A 17,446-nucleotide genomic window follows, 5' to 3' on the forward strand; every position below is an offset into this window, starting at 1 on the left:
TTATTATTACAACCGTTTTACAGACGACGAAAAGTGGGGTTCAGAAAGATCCAATGTAATTGGCCCACACAGCCTGAACATGCTTTCAAGTTTCTCTAACTTATAATAGAGATAAACACACACACACACGATTCCTAATTAAATGTTTGACTTCTTTTGAAGGCCCAACTGCCTGGTTATATCACAAAGGCTTATCAACTGACAAATCCTGTTAGAGAAATGGATGTCTGGCTAGGAGTAGGTATTTCTGAGTTTCACAGTTCTTCAGGGAGCAGATGGATCAAAACCACAAAGTCTGTGTGCAGTACTGGATTTAAATGCCAGCCTGAGCACTGACAGAGAGAAAGATAATTACCTAGCGCCCAAAGGGTGGAAACAAAAGCCTTTGGAAGGGCAGCTCTGCTCACAGGCGCCACCTGGCAGTAGAGGTGGGAAATTGCTCTGAGAAAGAAACTGAGATTCCCCCATCTGTTGGGCCTGGTGAATGTTGAGCGCTCACTGTACATCTCTTCCTTTCATACCAGTCCTGCAAGAGAGAGACCATTATATTTATTTTATAAATTAGAAACTCAAAACTCAAAGTATTAAATACCTTTCCAAGAGATATGACCACAGTCTGTTAGCCTCCTTCACCCTTAGTGTCCACTGTACCAGGCAGTCTTAAAAGTGGTATTCCTCGGTAGCTCCTGCCTTTTCTGGACCCTCACAGCTGGAATCATGAATGTGTCACACTCTATCTTGAGCTATTCCTGAGACAGGCACATGTCAGCAGGGTGTACTAACAGGGTTGTTGTCCTCTGTGCTGGCCCAACTCACAGCAGGGGACATCCGCCCTAGAGACAATGTCTGAGGCTCCAGCTCTGAATCTTGGTCAGCTCACCTGGGCCTTTTTACTCCATGGTACTCTCACCAGCCCCCTTTCCTAGGGAGTGGGGAATGTTGGATTCTCTCTGTGCGTCCACTATTGAGTAGGTGCTGTCATGTAAATTAAAAGCAAAAAACCATCTCTGAACCTCACCAGGTCCCTCTGAGTACAATCTGAATTCTGCTGTCAAAGATTTCCCACCCCACACCTAGAGCTATCTATGAGCTGTGCAGGCTGCCCATACCGGAACCAGCCTCTGCAGCTGAGCTGGCTTTCCCCAGACCAGGCTCTTCGTGGCCCTTCTTTATCAGGAAGAAGATCGCTAAGGTTTCAAATTAATTCTCACACAATTGCTATTGTCCTTTGAGAAATGTGCAGAGAGATGAAAAGGAGGATAGAAATTTGAGAGACCAGTTTTCAAAAAGGGGCAATGATGGATCTTCGATACTTCACCGAGTGGAACATTCATTAGAAGCACATGATGTCTACGCAGTAAAGAAAGAGTGAATATTTAATGCTAGAAACAGTTGGGGAATGAAGATTCCAAAACTGGTTCACGGAGTAAAGGTCCCCTTGGAGGACACCCAGTGTAGCACCAAAAGGCTGATCTGTGCTCCGACTGAGCCAGGAATGTTGTCTGTGGCTTAAATGAAACTAAAAAAAAAAAAAAAAAAGCCAGGATTCAAAATTATTTGACGTCTTAGAATAACAACAAAAGATGAAGGAAATAGAACTTAATGAATGAGAATGAAGTCTTAAACCTGCTCAAACACAATCAAATACAGGAAGGAGTAGCCAGCAGTTTGTGAAAAAAGACTCAGGGTTTTTCGATGACTGCCTGCTAAGGATGAGTGAGCGATGCAGTGGATACAGACGCTCAGGAAGCACTGTGACCCAAGGCTCCACTTTCCACAGTGGCAGAGTGAAGGCTTCTGAAAATCCACTCATCGGTAAAAGCAATGAGAACGCTGACAAAAACAATCAGAACCAATATTTTCAGAACTCTGAAAATTACCCGAAGTCGTGCAACAACTGGAGAAACACTTATTCAGGAAAAATGGCTGAACCTCATCAAAACAGTGTGCTTTGTGGCATTTAAACTTGTCCTATTCCCATGTGCCTCCCATATATTTATACAAATATATATGATACGAAACATATAATGTGCATATATAAAGCTAAGTTGTATAAAAGATGCAAATAATAACATCTTGGCAATGTGTCAGACACCACTCAATACATATTAGCTTATCAATAACCCTTTTCCTTTTTTCCCTTCCTTTATTAGTTCTGGCTCTCTATATAATCAGTTGCTAGAGCCTTTTTATTCTTCTTTCCTGGCAAAAATTGCGGCCTCCTAGATCCATGCTGGGACTCCCATTCATAAGGCTGGGTCAGGCTGGGTTGTCTCTTGGAAGTGAGAGGCAAATGCAAATTATAACCAAGGACAAGAATCAAGATTAATGACAAAGACTGAGCTCAGACCCTGAACCTAGTGTAAGGCAATGAGCAGAATGAGCAGAGAAACAGGAGAAGTGGTACAAGGAGGAAGGAGCAAAGTGCATAGGATGCAGCTGTGACCCAGTAAGGACACTTGGAGGTGGCTTGTGTAAGGGTATTGGGTCTTCCTTCTGCCTCATTTTCTCCACCTTCGCAGTCATTCACCCATTCACTTGACCGTTTGGACCACTGAGCAGCTTTCAAATTGTATAGGTAGAGACACACCCAAGGTTCTTCCAACATCTGATTTGGTTTTTAAAAACTAGCCAATTCACCATTTGGGGGGCTGTAAGGTGAGAAAGAAGCCTAGTAGGCGGAAATTCAGGTTCCAAACTCCTGTTTTAGCCAAAACAAGAGCCTCATATTTATTTCTCGTAACTCTTGGTGTTTCTCTTAATTTAGTTTTATGAAGAGGCTTTGCTTTAACAAAGTTTGGCATCACACCCGTCCATTGCAACACTGCAGGGGCATCCCTGACTTTGCCACTTTTCTTTCCAGCACCCACTCAAATAATTCGTGCTAGGTGCCTTCTCCATTATGTTACCTCCTCCCTGCTCCAGAGTATCTGTTGACCCTTCATCATTCTTTGAACAAAGGTCAAGTCCTTGGCCAAGCCCCCGGGGCCCTCTTCGATCAGAATGAAAGGACCAGGATGACGCCTTATGCTGGTTAGCATCCTTAGGGCATAGTGAGCACTCAATAAGTAAATACCAACTCACTGTATCTGGTTGTTCTTTAAGGGACCTTTGCACCCCCCTGGCTCCCGAACGCGACCTTGCCCACAGGAATAGTACCCTGTGAAGCAAACGAGGCATTCCTCTTCACAGCATACTTCCTTGTGCATAGCTAAGCTTCCATTTGGGAAAGGACCTGATGATGCTTAGGAAGTGCCTTCAATTTTCATCTTCTGGAAAAAAGACCTACTTCCGGTCTTCTGCAAATGTATAACTGTTGGGATGACCTCGTTGAATCCCTTGAGTACTTCATCATTACACCTGGCTCTTGGTGCCCCCTTGTGGCAATCTGTCACCATGCGCAGGTTAACAAGGCTGAACATGAGAGCTGTCATTTACTAGGCGCCTGAGTGAAATATCTTGCAAGGGAGGCATTTTCCCATGGATTATCTAATTTATCCTCAGTACAATCCACTGAGGTAGTTATTAGTCGTTTAATAACTTGTTCTAAGTAACATTGCTAACAAACAGCAGAGTAGACTTGAATCCAGGCTGGTTAGACTGGAGCTTGTGCTGTTATTCCCTTTACTAACATGTCGATAAACATTGTAGTAAACAAAAAAGATGCATTAAGAGGTGGGGCTTCTGGAATGGTGGAGTAGCGAGCTTGGAAGACTTCCTCCACAGCAAGATAACAATTTAACTGAGAAAATTATTTAAAATATCCATCATTTAAAATCTCTGGAAAGTGACCTAAGGGTAGACAGCAAAGGAGAAACATTCTTTCAAGAAAACCTACAAAATCTCAGTAAGAACAGCAAAAGTCTGTGGCATTAGAGCCAGGCCTGCTGCATCACCCTCCCCTCCCCAGCTCCACGCCGTGGACGCTCTCCCCAGGGTGTGGGCAGCCAAGGCCCCTTCTCTCCTTAAGCCCCAGTGTGGTGCTGCGGTTTGACCTGAGAAGAGGTAGAATATGCTGGGGTTTCTCAGTCTCCAGCCCCATTCTGCAGAAGTTCTATTCCCGATAGGCACACCAAGAGGACCGGGTCCCCCTTTCCTTGCTTAGCCCCCATTTGTAGGGTGGAGGCTCTCCTCCAGGAAGTCAGGATCCTGGGGCCCTGGCTGGCCATCCCCCTTGCTCACTTACAGAGCAGGGACTCCACATTGGGATGGGCAACCTGAGAAGATAAGGTGTTTCCACACTCCCTTCTCCCAGGACCCACTCGTAGAGCAGGGGTGTCACTCTGGGAAAAGGGGGTCTCTGGCCCAGCTCCAGGGCAGTGGTGGCGGGACTCTGCCTAGTGGGAGAGGTAGGCCATAAGGAAGAAAAGCTGCATGGCTCTGCCTGTGGAGACTTGAATCTACTTGGAATGAAGAGTCGAGAATCCCATGCCTAAGAGCAGTGATGATGATGATAATAATAATAATAATAACAATAATAATAATAATGTGAGCTTCATGGAGAGCGATTAAAGGAGGCTGGTATCTGCATGATTCAAGCAAAATGGCAAAACAGCCAGAAGTTTAATAGAGAACAACAGAGAAAGAAGAAGCCAAGAAGATCGATCCTTTGATCACAGTCACTTCTGGGAGTCAGGAAAGGGGCGCACCCTCTCAGCAGCAAATCAGAGCAGGGTGAGGACAGAGAAATCACCGGGGACTTTGAGAGGAGCCGTTCTGGAGTGACGAGGGGAGGAACCAGAACAGCGTGGGGACGAGGGCGAAGTGGGGAAGTGTGAATGTGAAGAGAAGCGGAGAGAGACAACTCATCTGAAGTTGGCACGAAGAGTAAGGAGAATAGGATGGAGCTCTCGCAGGACACGGGCTCATCAGAGTAGTTTTGCTAGTTTGTAAAGTTTTTGAGATGGGAGATCTTGTACCAAGTTTGTGTGTGGATGAGATTAACCCAATCGACCCAATTAAGGGGGCAGTTAATGATGTGCAATAGAGAAGAGGCATTGTTTGGAGAGAGAGAAAAACAGGTACATAGAAAGAGATAGGTCTTTCAGAGGAGGAGGACACTTGCTCCCTTGCGGAAGGAAAGATCGATGCAGACACAAGCAGATTAACTGAATTGGTCAAAGAAAGACAGTCGCACTTCAATATGATGGCTTTGACTTTAACCATAAAGTAAGAGGTAAGAATAGGAAATTTGAAGATTGAAAAAAAAAGCGTGAAGATGTCGTCAGAGAGAACATGGGGTCTAGCTGACCAGAGAGATAGAGTAGGTAGGATTGCTAGGTGTCTTGATGTACTTATTTGAAGTGAGGTTTTCATATAAAGTGACAACAATTTGCTTCATTTTAGGGTTTTCCATAGCCATTCCTGGAGGTGCTGGTATAGAAAATGTTTGGTTTGTAAGATGAGTATGATGAGAGAAGGAAGGGTAAAATAGTTAAAGGTAGCACAAGGGGAGTGATGATATTGATAAATCATGAACTATAAGTCATAAAGATATAAGTGATGTCAAGTGAGAGCAAGTGAATAAAAGGAAAAAAATAGTTGAATTAATAGATTGGAGGCTTCCACGAGGCTGAAGAATTCCTGGCAAGATAAGGCAAGATAACCTACTACAACATATTTGTTAATGGCATATGTTGAGGCTGAAGAATTCCTGGCAAGATAAGACGTGGTCTAAAACTCAGATTTGCAAAATCGTAACTTTGGAAGGGGTTCAGGTATTTAGAGATGACAAGGAATTCCTGGCAAGATAAAACTCAGATTTGCAAAATCGTGACTTTGGAAGGGGTTCAGGTATTTAGAGATGACAAGATCTGGGTGAAATTATAGGCACATGGGTTGAAGTACAGTTGAGAAGGTCAATGAATTGATTCACAAGGCGTTGGGTGAGCAGCTAAACCGCATATAGAAGTTATTAAGCTCAATGGCATGGATTACAAGAGACACTGACCACGAATAGGTCCTAAAGTCTCCAATGAACGAGGGAAACTGACAATGGAGTCATGGGGGAGGGAAGTAATATAGGAGAGCAGCAGGCACTTCAAGGGAACTGAGTTTACCGTTGTTGTGTGTTTTAGTGTTAGTTTGTTTTAATAAGAGAGTAGGGGAATAATGGTCTCAAAGTAGCAATGGAGAATAAGAAGGACCATTATCCTACCATCAGACTCCGAGCTGGGAGATCGTAAGGGGACACACAGGTGCCTTGGGGTTCCACTGAGGCAGGGCGGTGTAGGAAGTACTCAGAGAAGGGTTTGTGGCTATAGATGAGTTTGCTGATCCCTTAGCAGAAGTTCTTGGTGGCGGTGGGGTAGGGATTAGGGGAAGGTATTAAGGGGTTGGTTAGATGAGGGGATATATATATGCTTTAATTAAAAAAAAAAAACACCATTAGCATTGCTGATTGTTAAATAACCTACTACAACATATTTGTTAATGGCATATGTTTATATGTATATAAAAATAATCTCCTACTTCTTAATAAAATAACTACAAAGAACCCCACTGGCCTTTGATTTTATTTTACTTTAATTTTATTTTACTCAATGTTTTAGACTTTTAAATGACTTCCTCTGTTCTTTTAGATGTCTTGGGTCCTCGTTGGCCTTGTGGCTTTGATTCTATTCAGCCCAGCTGGAAAACAAACCATTAGAAAATGCATTTGGGCCTCATTCTGTGCCCAGCAGGAACAGAAGAGATTATCTATTTCATTAGCACACCGGGACCTGGGGAGAGGTGAGAATTCTCTGGAAAGAAGAGTACAGGAGCACTTGGAGAGATGTCAGCCAAGCCCCACAAATTCAATTTTCTTTCCAGACCTCATCTAAATCAAAGCAGCTAGACTAGATAAGGCTCTCTGGTTAAGATGCTGACATTGATATTCATATTAAAGGTAATGCGAAGGGGACTTCAGGTGCAGAAGGGTTTTGTTTGGGGGAAAATAGCAGGCAAATAAAAAAAGAAGTGCTGTGGCTCCCAGAGAAAATGCAGACAGGAGAGGGTGATAGAATGATTTGAATCAGCACCAGGGGCCAGTGCCCCTATGAGAATCTAATGCCTGATGATCTGAGGTGGAGCTGAGGCGGTGATGCTTGCGAGCGGCTGCGTATAGATGAAGCTAGCCTGCAGCTCACCTCCTGCTATTGCAGCCCAGTTCCTAACTGGGGGTTGGCGACTCATAGTTTAAATGACCCAAAGAAAGCCTGTGTTTGTCTACACAAAGCTGGCTGCCTGTCAGTCAAGTCAGAACTGTGACCAGCCATCTGCTTTGCTGGGATCGCAAAGACCTAGCAATTCTTCCCTTTGCTAAGAAACTATTAGAGCCATTCGATGGGGCCTTATTAAAGATATTACATTGAAAAATTAAATGGAATAGTATATCCAGCCTGCCTAGAACACAGGGAGGTTACTTTCCTTCCACTTCATTTGTCATAAACACACTATGAAACAATGGACAATATGCATTGCTCTAAAGAATTTTGTACCTCTGAATTCTGAAACTGCAATAATTATAAGACTGATACTATTACTGCTATCGTTGATTCTAAATCACTCTCTTTGCATTGGGTAGAATTCCATGTGAAGCGAGTCTTTCCTTGGCGCCTATCCAATAAGTTTAGTCAACAAAGCCACCTGACCTAGAAGGTGGTCTGATGGCAATAATGACAATTAGCCTCATCGAGTTCCTCCTGTGTGTCAGCCCGGTGCTGTGCTTAACATTCATTATCCTCATGTCCCCAGGAACTCTGTGAGAGGGGTATCAGTCCCCAGTTTCATATACGAAGAAACTGAAGATTAGGAAGGTTCCGCTGTTTGGCCAAAACGATTTTCTTAATGGCCAAATTAATACATAAAAGGTTTCTTTTAATGTCTGTCACGTCAGTGGTGAAACACAGCTAACCTTTGATCAGAATCTTAAGGAGGAGTTCAAAGCCCTATAAAACTGTTACCTAAGCCTGGGTCGCTGTGATCAAACACAAAAGCGTACAGTTCAAAATGACCAGTGGAAACTCATGCCTATCTTATTTTTCTTGAAGACTGATGATTTTGATCAAGACTCAGCTTCGGTCACAGGAATCTGCCCTGTGGGCTTCCCCTTCTCCACTCCCTCAGCAATCTCACTCACGCCTACGGCCAACTCTGTTCTGATGACTTCCAAATCTTCTCTCTCTCTCCTGAGTTCCACACATATATATCCAACTTTCCATGAGCTATCTCCTCCTGGGGGTTCCTAAGGGACCCCAAACTTGATACATCCCAAACCGAACCCCCCCTCATTTTTGTCCCCAATAAGCTTCTTCTCTTCTAGTCCTTATCTACCCAGACAGCCATAGCAGAGACCTGAAAGTCTTCATAGGCTTCACACTCTCCCTCCCTTCCTATATCCTGTTGGTGGCCAAGTCTTGTAAAGAAGAGGTTCTCGGAGTAAGGTCACCAGATCACCAGCAGCAGCAGCAGCAGCAGCTGGAAAACTAGTTAGAAGTAAAAAAACTTGGACCTCACCCTCGTTCTCCTGAGTCAGCATCTTTGGGGGTGGGACCCAGGAATCTGTGTTTTAACAAGACCTCTAGATGGTTCTGATGCGTGCTGTATACTGACCTTCTTTATTTACTGTCTCTCTCTCTCTCTCTCTTTCTCTCTCATGCTGTATACTGACCTTCTTTACTTTCTCTCTCTCTCTCTCTCTCTCTCTCTCTCTCTCTCTCTCTCTCTCTCTCATTACTCCATTTCTGAGCTCCTCTTTTAAGGTAGGCCCTCATGATCTCACACCTGAATGACTGCAATCATTTCCTAACCAGTGTACCTTTCTCCAGCCTTAGATCCCTTTAGCCTATCCTCCCCTTCCCTACCAGAATGTTCCCTCTAAATTCAAATATGACCATGTCTCTACTCAGTGCCTTTGAGTGTTTCCCCTCACAAAAAATTTAGAAACAGAAGAGTAAGTTCTGGAGATGGTTGTCATTCTCCGGTTTCCCCGGGCCAAGTCCCGTAACCTTTTTGAATCTTGGTTTCCTCATTTGTAAAGTGAGGATGGTAATACCTGCCTTCCTCACAGAGATGTGATAACCTAATGCACTAAGGATCTAAGATGCTTAGTAAATTGACGAGTAGGCAAACCCAAGGTCCTATCACCATTTAATCTAAGAAGGTCCCCAATACAAATGAGAAAAGAGGGACCTCCTCTTTTCCACAAGAGTCTACACTGCCTAAAGAGCATATGAATCTCATCTGACCTCAGAAGCTAAGCAGGGTCGGGCCTGGTTAGTACTTGGAGGGGAGACCACCTAGGAAGACCAGATGCTGGAGGTGTTTAAAAAAGAAAAGAAAAGAAAAGAAAAAAGAGCATATGGAGAGTGAACTAAGTGCATGATGAGGTCCGTGATGATTAGGGCAGCCTGCCCCATCCTGTGTTCTTCATCACATTACGTTCCTAGAGGCAGAAGATGCTGCTTTTTACTCTCACTGGTTCTGGTGTGTCATCTGGCTTTTTCCCCTCCAAATCTCCTTTTATCCTTTTGAGACCTTTTTACATACAAGCTGCTAGATAAAAGGTCTCTGGAGTTCAGGTAGGACTACCAAGCAAGAACGATATGGTTAAATTGTTGGGTCTTAAGAGCAACATCCTAGTCCAGGTGTAAGCTGTAAAGATTTAACAAAATGCTTGCTGAGCTAGGCCCTCTGCCCACTTCCACCTCCCAAGAGGAAGAACATTAGAGGGTTGGAGTGAAAGCCAGAAAGCAGATGGTGAATGTATGGAGAAGGAATCCTGCTCCCCGGAGTCAGCCTCAAATGGGGTAGGATGATAGTGTCCCCAGATAAGCATGAGTATTCAGAGCAGAGGAACCCCACCCTGAATCCGGGCAGTATGCAGGTGTTCCTCATACTTCTGAGGACTGAGAGCAGACAGTAGAGACGATTACACGAGAAGCTGAGAGCAGAGAGAGTCTGAAGCAGCCTCTTGCAGTTTCTTAGGCTCCCAAGCAGTGCGGGAGGACTCCAGATCTCCCTGTGTCTCCAAGAAGGACAATAAGAGTCAGCCAGCAAGTGGATCCTGACGGTGTCTGCATCATGATGAAGAAGATGGACAGATAACCACACCACAGGTAATCACCCCTGAGGGTCAGGCAAAGGTCAGCACAATGGTAATAGGTGACACCCAGGCAGTCATTGCCTCCACCTCTAACACCCACTCAGTACATGATGCTTAGAACTCAGCCACAGTCTTAGGAAGTCTCCTAGAAGGAGAAGAAAATATGGGATTGACTGAGACAGCCTGGACTGGCTTAACTGAGAATTTCAGTGGGAGCGGGGATGAGGGGAATGGAAAATTTTATTGAGATTAAGTCGAGTTACAGAAAATAAAATAGGAAGGACTTTCTGAGACCCACGAGATTTATCACATCGTCTAGGAATAGTTGTTTTTTTTTGTCTGGATCCCTGCTAGATTGCAAATTCCTTGATGGCATGTTTTGCTTCTTATGCATCTCTGCTTCTCCCAGGCCTAGAGTTTGCACATCATAAGCCACCTGAGAAGTTTGTGAACTTGCTCTGAAATGAGCTGGGTTGGAAATAATATGTTCTCCCGGCACACCTGGGCCAAGGCACCTCTTTTTCCATTGCATTCATTTGAGTATCACTTAACTACTGTGTCCCAGACTCGACCTTTCTCATTCTCTATTTCTTTGTCCATAAAATGAAGATAATGATGGTCTCTGGGGAGGTACAAGGTTAACTGGTATAAGGTATGTGACCTAGAAAGGGCTGCGAAGTTTTATTTTAGAATGTCCTTTTCTTTGGGGAGACTAGGACTTGCTGCCTCTTTTCTCCTTTTAAGCAGTACTTCTGCTTATTCACTCAATTCAGTTCAACAGACATTTGTCAAGTATCATTAAGATGTCAGGCACATTAAGAAGTGCCACTCTTGCATCATGGCATCTCTGGAAATGTAAAATGGTGAAACTTAAGTTTGTAAGAGTCCTCACAGGACGACTTGTGTGTGGCTGGATGGATAAGCTGCCTGGGGTGGGGATTATAACCCACAGGAAGCATACATCGGCCACGATGCCTTTGGTTGTTGGGCGTTGAAAACCCAAGTCAAAATGGCCTGAACAAGTTGTTAGCTTTCCCAACTAGAAAGTCCAGAGTTAGGGGGACTTTGGGGTTAAGTGGTATAGTGACTTAACCACAACATCAGGACTCATTTGTTTGTTTACTTCCTTTTTCCGGTCTGTTATCTATAGTGTGGCTTCGTCCTATAACTAGCTCCCCCCAGAGTGTGGGATGGCTGCCAGCAGCTAATGGGGCACTTAGCTTCTTTGTTCACAATGATGTGGGGATGAGGAAAACACTCACAAAAATAAAGCCACAACTCATACCTTGATCGCCCTATCTTAATTAGCCATCCCTCCCTCCAGTGTCTTGCTAGTCCCTAACTCTGCATTATTTCCTTCACAATTTGTAATATTATTTTTCTTATTATTTATTTGTATGTCTACTCGTTTATAGTCAGCTCCCCCTCTGGAATAAAAGCTCCATGAAGTCATGGATTTCATCTTGTTCACCCCTGGTCCCTAAACCACCTTCTAAAAAGAGCGGGTCCCTCCTTGATCCACAGGAGAGAGGCTAAGTCTGTGACAAGGGGTCTTCTTTCTCTATCCTCCTTCCTAAACCCACGTTGCTTCTTGCTTGGGCCCTGAGTTCTGGGTGGAGGAGCTGCCAATCAGGATTCGGCTGGAATAAAAGGACCTCAAGTGTCACTTGCAGGAGAGCCTTTCTAAACAAAGACAGCCTGATCTGGTATAGCCTGGGTGGAAAAACAGGACTGAAGGAGCCCAGGTAAAGTTGGGAAGACAAGGCTGATAGATAAATTGTCCTTGAAGTAAGGAGGAAAAGGAGTAGGGGGTAGCAAAGTGGGTGAAAACAAAAAGGTATGAGGCGAATGGTTTAGGATCAAGTCTGAATGGGGTGCGGGTGGGGCACGGCAGAGTTCCTGTCACACAAACCTTCCGTCCACATTCCTGAGCACCGTAACCACACTTTGCGTGGGGAAGCTCCAGGGTCCCTGTGAATTATTAATTATAGTTCTTCACATTGTTAGAGCATTTCATAACTTACAAAACATATTCTCAGACGTTATCTCGTTTCATTGTCGCAGCCACTCTGTGGGGTTGGTTTGATTATTCCGATTTGGCAAGTGAAGAAACCCGGCCTCAGAGCAGCTTTCCAAAAGCCACACCATTAGGAGGAAAAGAGGGATGCAGATATTCTCCTTCAGCCTCGCGTTCATCCTACCTCAGTGCAGCTGAAGAGCAGGCTAACGATTTCCCGAGAGAAAAAAATACATTTAAGCCTCTTAGGCCGAAATGTTTTGTTTTGCATTATTTGTTCTTCTGTTTAGAGATGACTTGCTACGGGCTTTTGCGGACCTATGAAATTTTCCATAATACAAGTTTTTTAAAAATTAAAGGAATAGGGTTGAGTTGCTTGGTCAGTCCCTGGCAGAGCAAACCAAGGGAATGTCAGGCCCCAAGGAAGTCAGGTGATGAAGGGTTTGGGCTTCAGCGCTCTCAGATTTGACTTTAAAAAGAAAAAAAGAAAACAACATTTGGGAATAAGAAATAAGGAAAATCATGTGTGTGCTTAAGCAGCTAAAAAAATAAATAAATAAAATAAAAGTCACAAAGGAATGAGTTGTTCCCTCCAGGTTTTAAATTCTCTGGCCAGATCTTTTAATTGTGCTTCTATTCTTTTTTCCCAAATTTAATTTTCCCCCAGACTTAAATAAAGAACAGATGATGCTTCCTAGGAGACTTGGTGAAGCGGCCCTTCAGAGTTGGTATTTGCCTGGACGCAGGTCCTGGCTTGATCTCCAACTCACTGTGTGATGTTGGGTTATTATCTATCTACCTTCGAGCAGGTTCACTTTCTCCAACCATAACATAGGAATTAGAACATTTACCCCCCAAGGCCACCCAAGAAAACTGAAAAAAAAAAAAAGGCAGGGTGACAGCCAGGAAGGTACATTCCAAAGCAGAATGTCTTCAGCTGGGAGATGTTGCTAGCGGAGCATTCCTCAGAATCACTGGAGTGTCTGGGTTGCTACGGTCCAGGGCCCTCTGCTGCCCTGGATTAAAGCTGAAGGGACTTTAGTGATCCACCTGGCTGGGAGGGAACCTTAGACTGTCTGAAGTCAGTGCTCCTTCTGGTCCTTCAGGATGCCCCTCATTGATCTGGTTGGTTTGACGCAACTTTCACCCCATGAGGTGTTATCATATTGGTCTGATGCTTCAGGAAACTGAGTGTCCCATGAAAGAGATGTGGTCTCTTGATTATCCATGCTAATGGGCAGAGTATAAGCTCAAAGAGCAGATCATCTGAAGGAGTGCAGATCATTTTAATTCAGCATTGCAATAATTAAAAAAAAAAATTTTTTTTTTTTTGCCTTCTTTATTTTGTTTTGCTCAGGCTGAGCTTTGCCACATGAAAGAGAGAGGTGGCCCAAATAGATCTGGGGTGGTAAGAGGAAGGTCGCCTGGGGTTAAGCCTGGCTCAAGATTTTTGCCTCTCTCTGCTGTCACTTTCAGAGACTTCAGTAGACATGCTGATGGCTCATCCCACAGCCTGGCAGCCCAGTTTCTTGTCTTCTCATTACCACTGATGTTCTTTCAAGCAGTGCTCCCTTCGATGCCATTGACCATCAAGTCTTCCTTTAATCATTCATTTATTCACTTATTCGATAAGCATATTCCAAGTAGCCCCTATGTGTCAAGAATTTTTTATGGGTCAGGAGTCCAGAGATTAGAAAACTTCTTTTACCTTGAAGTTTGTTGTATGAAACAGAATTGCACTGTACAATACAGTGCAATTAATGACTATCATAGTGGAATGCCTTTAGAGAATATGATAGAAGAGCCCTTTCTAAACTCAGTGGGGTCAGAAAAGACTTTCAGGAGGAGATAACGCTTGCACATGGACTTGAAGGATAAACATTTTCAATGTGGATGGATAAAAGTGAGGGTGGAGGAAGGGAGGGCAGCATGTGCAAAGGCACGGAGACATGATAAAGCAGAGGCAAGCACTTTGATGGCCGGAGGTGAATGGAATGATGAGAGGTAAATCCAGCGGAGTAGGTGGCAGATCCAGCACTGGACTTGCCCTGAAGGAGAAGGGGAATTACGTTGGAGGATAGGACCAGAATCTCATTTTAGAAAGAATGCTCTAGTAGAAATGTAGGGACTAGATTATGTAGGGGTTCAGAACAAGTCACCCCAAGATGTAGCTCTATGGTATGCAGATTGTTCTGAGCTAAAGGCAACTTTGCCTGGGGCTCAAGAAACACCTTTGCCCCTCTCTTAACTATGTAGAAGAACAATAATTAGGAGTCTTGTCCATAATAAGAGATTATCAGAAATAACTTCTTTTCAAAGGTGTGTTAACCTAGATGCACAAGAATGGACGGGACTGGCTTAAAGTCTTACACTAAAGGAGTTATAGGCCTGGGGCGTGACTACCCGTGACCTGTCCACTTAGGAATTAAGAGCAGTTCCTTTGTGAGGTTACTTTTTATAGAACCCCTATTTTTCATCCACAAGTTGTTAGGAAAAAAGACAGAGAAAGAAGAGGCCAGAAATGCACGAGGGAAACCAGGAGGCAGCAGTCAGGGAGGCCAGGGCTGAGGGGAGATGTAAACAGGGAGAGTAGACAGTGCTGCGAGGTTCCTTCGGGAGGGTAAGTATGGCGAAGGCCAGAGGGAGGCATGGTTGGTAGGACAAAACCCACATAACTGATGGGCTGGAGGAAGAGCCTTAGATAGGAACACGGCCACCTGCCATTACCACTGGATGAGGGGAGCTAAGGAAGAAGGCCATCTGCTTGTATCCCTTTGCCCTAATTTCTAGCCAAGAGCTATTTCATGTTCTTCAGAACGCCTCTGATGAAGAAGTATAGTTGGGAATGGAATTCAGCACCCACTGATTGTCAGTTTCTGTGCTGGACACTTTGTGCAAATGCTCTCATCATAGTCCTTGGAGGCCGATAGCACAAGCCCCTCTTTCAGAAAGAGGAAGTCGAGCCTCAGCACAGCCAAGTCCCTTGCTCAGCTCTTTCCTCTTCACTGGTTGCTAGGTCATAACCCCCCAAAACAGATCTGTGAGGAGCCCACCTTTTATTTCTTCACTGGCTCAAGCTCCTAAAGGTAATAAGTAAAACAGATAGACTTGGACGAGATATGGGATACGATTTCCACCACCAAGGCCTCCACATGAATACATTAAATCAGTGGGCAGAAGAGAGAGAAGATACTGCACAAAGAAGCTTTCTTTTAAAGGAGCAGAGGACAGCCAGGGTGGGGTGGAGATGGGGTGGGCAGGGAAGGAAAGTCAGCCAGGGTGACTTCAGCTCCTTCTTAACTGAATCTCCTCTCCCCAAACAATTAGATAATTCAGGATGCTTGGAAATACACAGGGCCACGTTTTATCTTTAAGACTGGTACTGATTTTTAAGTTAATATTTTTACAGTGTTTCACAACCCTCTGAGGTTGACGGTCATATCACTGTCGCCTGCATTTTAAAGATAACCTGAGACTCAGGGATTTGCCCATGTCCTTACCATTACCTAGGAGCCAGGATTCAACTTGGTACTAAGAATCCAGATGCTGAGATCTTTCTAATACCCAGGGATGGGTGATTCCACAAGGAATTTCATCACTAATAACAACCTCACACCTGTGCCCGCGTACCTTATAGTGGCTTCCAAGGCCTTGTGTATCCATTAAAGAAAAAATTATTCATGGCACTTGGGAAAGATGATCAGGCAGACTTTATTTAGGGGGTGCTATTGCAATGGGGTGTTGGAGTAGGGGATAGAGAGAGGACTCAACTCTGAACACAACAAGGACAAGTGAGGAATCACAGCCACAAAGCAGGGAGGATGGAAAAATACTAAGTGGAATCATCAGAGCTAGGTGGATTCTTACCGAAGGCAGGCCAGGGAGATATGATGTCAATGATGGGAATGAGCAGTTTCATTAGCTATCAAGGATGGGGGATTTTCACTAAGCTGACTCTGGACGATTCTTGCTAAACCTGGAGTAAACAGGCCAAGGACAGAACCCAAGGTCAGGGATGAGTCAGAAAGAAAACTCAGGAATCTGACCCAAGTTTGGTCAAAGGAGAGAATCTTTGTTCTCACGGGCAAGACTGCTCTCCCCTCGCTCAAAATACTCAAGTCACAGCCTCTTTCTGCACCAGGCACGTTCCCTGCCAGGTCTTTGCACTTATGTTGCCTCTGCTGAAATGCCTTCCCCACCAGGTACCAGGGCCTTTCAGGTCTTTACCCAATCTCCCCTTCTCAACAAGGCCTTCCCCAAGTGGCCTATTTATGAGCACATGTCCACCCCCCACCCCTGCCCCTTTCCTGATAGGTTTGTCTCCGTAGCACTTGTCACCATCTAACATAATAAATATTTTACTCATACATTTTGTTTGTAGTCTGTTTCCCCACCCCGATAATGTCAGTCCCACGAGGCAAGGATTTGTGTCTGTTTTGTTCACTGGTATCTCCAACACCTGAAACAGCATCTGGCACTCAGGAGGGGCTCATTGTTTGTTAAATGAATGGGGCACCTGGATAGAGGTCTCTATAAATACCCTCAGATCTTGGTTACCTATGTCAATAGCAAAGGGTAATAACCCCCAATGATGAATGATCGTCCAACCAATTCATAATGTACTTTATCATGAACAATTTCAATTTTAATACAGTAACATGGGAATTAGCTCAGATGAACCGTGAAACATTTGCCTTCCGTAAGAGTTCTATGGTGTTATGTCATTGTGAGGAGTAGAAAAAAGAAAAAGGAAGCCCAGAAATATTGAGACAAAGAAACGTATCTAGAATTCAGAGTCTGCTGTAGAAAAATTCACATGCATACAAGATCATCTGCCCCACTCCCAAAAATTAGAGATGAGTTGATATATATATATATATACACACAAATGTGTGTATATATGTATATATACATATATACATACACATATATATACATATACATACACATACATGTATGTGTGTACTTCAGTAGATAAAACATGATATATACACACTAAGAATTGAAAATACATATTTTCCCTAATATTCACTATTAGTTTAATTATAAATTCATAATTTAGTGGGATAAATTAGTATAAGTTTTAAGCAATATTTGACATTCTTTTAGAAGTATTTGAATACACTGTTTTAATGAATTGTAAAGCAGCCGATCTTTCTAACTGTAGTATAGTTTAGTTCAATAAATTATTTGCTGAGTTTCTGGTATTTGAAAGCTATTCTTTTACATGTTGCAGAAACACAGAAGAGAAATAATATAACCTATAAGAAATGATTTGTAATGAGTGGCTAAGAGCTCACTTTGTCTCTGGAATCATTCATACCTGGATATGGCTTGACCCC

General features: G+C 43.8%; 1 long non-coding RNA gene across 1 annotated transcript in view; it reads right to left on the reverse strand.

Moving 5' to 3' along the window:
• Positions 1-6,512: 6,512 nt before the first annotated feature.
• LOC112473203 overlaps positions 6,513-17,446 on the reverse strand; it is a 14,840-nt gene continuing 3,906 nt past the window's right edge. Inside the window, exon 2 of the long non-coding RNA XR_003043967.1 lies at positions 6,513-6,630. This is a non-coding gene — a long non-coding RNA (uncharacterized LOC112473203). The remainder of the gene's footprint in view (positions 6,631-17,446) is intronic.

The sequence above is a fragment of the Pteropus alecto genome, unplaced genomic scaffold, assembly GCF_000325575.1.
Source record: "Pteropus alecto unplaced genomic scaffold, ASM32557v1 scaffold98, whole genome shotgun sequence".
NCBI lineage: Eukaryota > Metazoa > Chordata > Mammalia > Chiroptera > Pteropodidae > Pteropus > Pteropus alecto.